This window comes from Cyprinus carpio, chromosome B22 (genome assembly GCF_018340385.1).
Source record: "Cyprinus carpio isolate SPL01 chromosome B22, ASM1834038v1, whole genome shotgun sequence".
In the NCBI taxonomy this organism is placed as follows: Eukaryota; Metazoa; Chordata; class Actinopteri; order Cypriniformes; family Cyprinidae; genus Cyprinus; species Cyprinus carpio.
In genome coordinates, this window is record NC_056618.1 from 19,102,574 (window position 1) to 19,107,298 (window position 4,725).

The window sequence follows — 4,725 nt, forward strand, 5'->3', positions numbered from 1 at the left end:
GTGGAGTGTTATCGAAGGTAATCTTGGGCTCCTTACTGCTGCTAACGTTATCCATGCCATTCGTCAACTTTTTGTCACCTCTGAAACATGGTGTTCTTTTAGTCAGATTTCACTTTCAGCTTAAAAATGGTTGTGATAAATTTTGACTTCCAGTCATATTCTTACCTCCCTCTTTAAGACTGGTACCAGATTGTTCCCTTCACTATTCACTAATTTGCTTGTCAAGGTTACTAAACTTAGTAATTGTTAGTACAAGCAAACAAATCCGTAACTTGTGCATTTTGGATAGTTGCTGGTAGTTGCTAGACAATTACAACTGTTCTGATTGGTTGATGCATTGCTAGGCAATAGAGACGGACAGATTGGATTTTATAAACTGTCTATGTCTTTCATCTCACTGTACATATAAACCAAACTGACAGTATTTTGTTGGACAGTTATGTCACTTGGTTTCTGTATCTATCAAGTGGCCTTTTCATGGCAAGACATCAGAGACCAGATAGTTTTGCACTTGTTTGCACCTAATATTTAACATAAGAGCAGGTGTGGCCATTTGGAAATTGAATGTGTTTATGGCTTCCAGTGTCTTTTGCTTCCAGTTATTTCAGCTGTACAAAAATTGTCCATTATGCAGTTTGATACTGCTATTTGTTATCATATTATTTTAATTTATTATCATAATCACAAACACTCTTTTGTAGCAAAAATCTATTTTACCATTTACTATATTTTAGTTTTTCTTACAGTTATTTTACACTTAGGGGCTAATGAATCACAGTTCACACACATTAACAGAAAATAGCAAATGCTTCCTCTGGTGTTGCCAGAATGAGTGGATCGATTGGCTGTAGTTAATGGAAACAACTGCCTGTTCTTGATTCAGTTGATAATGTGATAAAGAAATTCAATATTAGATATCTTGCCATTTTTATTCCTATTATATAAAAACTGACAAATATTTTTCTAAATATGTTTCAGATGTGCTCAGTGATGCAGATGTAATGAAGTCAGTATCAGCGCTGGAGGGAGATTCTGTGTCTCTACACACTGATGTTAAAATACAGAGAGATGATCAGATACTGTGGACGTTTGGACCTCAAAAACACTCGAATAGCTGAAATCCACAGACAGAACATCTGTATAGATGCCCCTATTACAATATTTGAGAAAAGACTCCAGATGGACAATCAAACTGGATCTCTGACCATCAGAGACATCAGAACTGAACACTCTGGACTTTATAAACTACAGATCATCAGCAGCACAGGGACAGAAGAAAAGAAGTTTAATATTTCTATTTATGGTAAGTTGAAGATGCATACCCGCATCATATTCACGTCTTGGCATCTTGTTGTCCTAATTATTCATTACTTTTAGTTTATGTCGAGATGCTATAAGTGGAATGAAGTTGGATGTTATTTACACAGTTTTATGCTTTTTGCATATTGTATCCATATAAAACAAACAGCACTTTGCATTAAGCATAAATAGTGATACAGTAGTGATACCACTCTAGTGTAAATAAAACTATTACACCAATTGTATTATGGCTACAATCTGGGGGAGTTTGCAATAGCCAACAGTGCATCATTTAATGTTCAAGCTTGATCTCTGTCCAGCACATCTGCCTGCTCCTGTCATCACCAGAGACTCTTCACAATGTTCATCAGGATCATCGGAGGTGGAATGTTCACTGTTGTGTTCAGCTGTGAATGTGAGTCATGTGACTCTCTCCTGGTACAAAGGAAACAGTTTATTGTCCAGCATCAGTGTGTCTAATCTCAGCATCAGTCTCTCTCTACCTCTGGAGGTGGAATATCAGGAGAAAAACACCTACAGCTGTGTGATCAACAATCCCATCAGAAACCAGACCACACATCTGGACATCAGCCAACTCTGTCACACGTGTGAAGGTACATCAGCGGTGAAATTTCAGTCTCCTGACCTATACACTGAACTATTGTTCATGATTATTTTTATGAACTACTACCTATGCTTTTGTTTTAATGAACTTTGATCTCATGATTAATTTGAGCATTTTTTTGAGAGTTTTCCCTTTCTATGTACAAACCCAATTCCAAAAAAGTTGGGGACACTGTACAAATTGTGAGTAAAAACGAATGAAATAATTTTACAAATCTCATCAACTTATATTTTATTCACAATAGAATATAGATAACATATCAAATGTTGAAAGTGAGACATTTTGAAATGTCATGCCAAATATTGGCTCATTTTGGATTTCATGAGAGCTACACATTCCAAAAAAGTTGGGACAGGTAACAACATGGAAATCACAACATGGGCTCAGGAATACTTCCAGAAAACATTGTCGTGAACACAATCCACCGTGCCATTCGCCGTTGCCGGCTGAAACTCTATAGGTCAAAAAAGAAGCCATATCTAAACATGATCCAGAAGAGCAGGCGTTTTCTCTGGGCCAAGGCTCATTTAAAATGGACTGTGGCAAAGTGGAAAACTGTTCTGTGGTCAGACGAATCAAAATTTGAAGATCTTTTTGGAAAACTGGGACGCCATGTCCATCCGGACTAAAGAGGACAAGGACAACCCAAGTTGTTATCAGCACTCAGTTCAGAAGCCTGGCATCTCTGATGGTATGGGGTTGCATGAGTGCGTGTGGCATGGGCAGCTTACACATCTGGAAAGGCACCATTAATGCTGAAAGGTATATCCAAGTTCTAGAACAACATATGCTCCCATCCAGACGTCGTCTCTTTCAGGGAAGACCTTGCATTTTCCAACATCACAATGCCAGACCACATACTGCATCAATTACAACATCATGGCTGTGTAGAAGAAGGATTCAGGTACTGAAATGGCCAGCCTGCAGTCCAGATCTTTCACCCATAGAAAACATTTGGTGCATCATAAAGAGGAAGATGCGACAAAGAAGACCTAAGACAGTTGAGCAACTAGAAGCCTGTATTAGACAAGAATGGGACAACATTCCTATTCCTAAACTTGAGCAACTTGTCTCCTCAGTCCCCAGACGTTTGCAGACTGTTATAAAAAGAAGAGCTATAAAAAGAAGAGGGGATGCCACACAGTGGTAAACATGGGCTTGTCCCAACTTTTTTGAGATGTGTTGATGCCATGAAATTTAAAATCAACTTATTTTTCCCTTAAAAATGATACATTTTCTCAGTTTAAACATTTGATATGTCATCTATGTTGTATTCTGAATAAAATATTGAAATTTGAAACTTCCACATCATTGCATTCTGTTTTTATTCACAATTTGTACAGTGTCCCAACTTTTTTGGAATCGTAATACGTAGTTTAACACCTGCTACTAAACTTTCTGAGCAAAGAGATAAATCAGTTGAGTGTAAATATCTAATGACTAAATTCTATTCATATAAACTCTCAACAAACACTAATTTACAGTATATAAACTGATAAATTCTAAATTAATACTACAGCATTAACAAATAGAAAACAGATTGTTGCAGTGCTAGTTGTAACCAAGCCACTGTCCTCATACCACTGATCGTTGCAGGGCTAGTTGTAATTGTGGTTTTTGGCCTGTTGTTCTGCTGCTGGAGGAACTGTAATCATGCCAGAGAACTGGGTAAGTATCACCACAAGTGAGTTTTTATAATGTGTAGGTAAAGGGCTTTAATATAATTTTCACCAGTTCAGATTAATAATGTTTTATAGTTTGACTGATACTGTTAAAAGTAAAACAGTTTGAAAGTTTTCAAGAAGGCATGCCAAATGGCAGTGAAAGTTTTGGCAATAAACATCTTAATTTAGATCTTCTTGGTGAATTTTGTCTGTAGTTTGTTTCTGTCTGACCTTCCCTGTTTTAGCGTACAGCATCTTCCTATTTTCCCTTTTCTAACTTGTACCTGTTTCTGATTCTTTCAGAAGCCTGAAGGATCTGATTATTCATGCTGTGTTCCCACACACACATACATTGTTTATTACTAAAAATTGTGTCTCAAACTGCTAAGAGTAGCACACAGTTGAGTATTGAAGGAGTTATAGGACTAAATATGAAGTAATATGGAGAGGCTCCAATGGAAAGCTGGATGTAAAACCTTCGGTTGGCACATGAAGAAACACACACACACACACACCTCCTCCTGATGAGAGTATTACAGGTGAACACAGCAGGTTTACTGAATATATGGTTGTCCTGAAAATCTGTTTTTAGATTTAAAATGCATTTATTAGCCTCATTAATAACCAAGCTGTCTGTGATTGTAACACTTTAGACTGACAACCTTATTTTAGTGCTGTGTGAATGAAGTCACAGTGTAGGCAAGTGTTATAGTGAACTTAGTATCAAAGTGTTCAGTACTTTTACTGATCACTGTGGTAGTGTATTAAACATGTTTTCTGTTCTACTTTAAAACACCACCAGAGGCTTATTATTTATACATGTTAATGTTAACTGGGTGCTCGGAAAAAAGATGAAATGCAACACATCCCTATTTCTCAGAAAGACTTTTACCTTTAAAAGAATGATAATATAATAAACTTGTTTTACTGGAGTTAAAAGCTTTTTGTTTGGATTATTGGTTTAAAATGGCAGAATAAGCTTCTTTCTGTTTGATATGATAATATAAGTTTATGCTGCAGTTGTCATAAACAAGTGTCAACTGTACTTTACAACATTTCAGCATTAAATATTTCATGAATACTTCACCGCATCAAAGCAAACAACAATCAAATAAACATTTTTCCCTCACAAACTTC

At 36.5% G+C, this 4,725-nt stretch overlaps 1 pseudogene; it reads left to right on the forward strand.

The window, feature by feature from the left end:
- The first annotated feature begins 952 nt into the window (after positions 1 to 952).
- LOC122141552 lies at positions 953 to 4,392 on the forward strand (annotated as a pseudogene).
- The last annotated feature ends 333 nt before the right edge of the window (positions 4,393 to 4,725 follow it).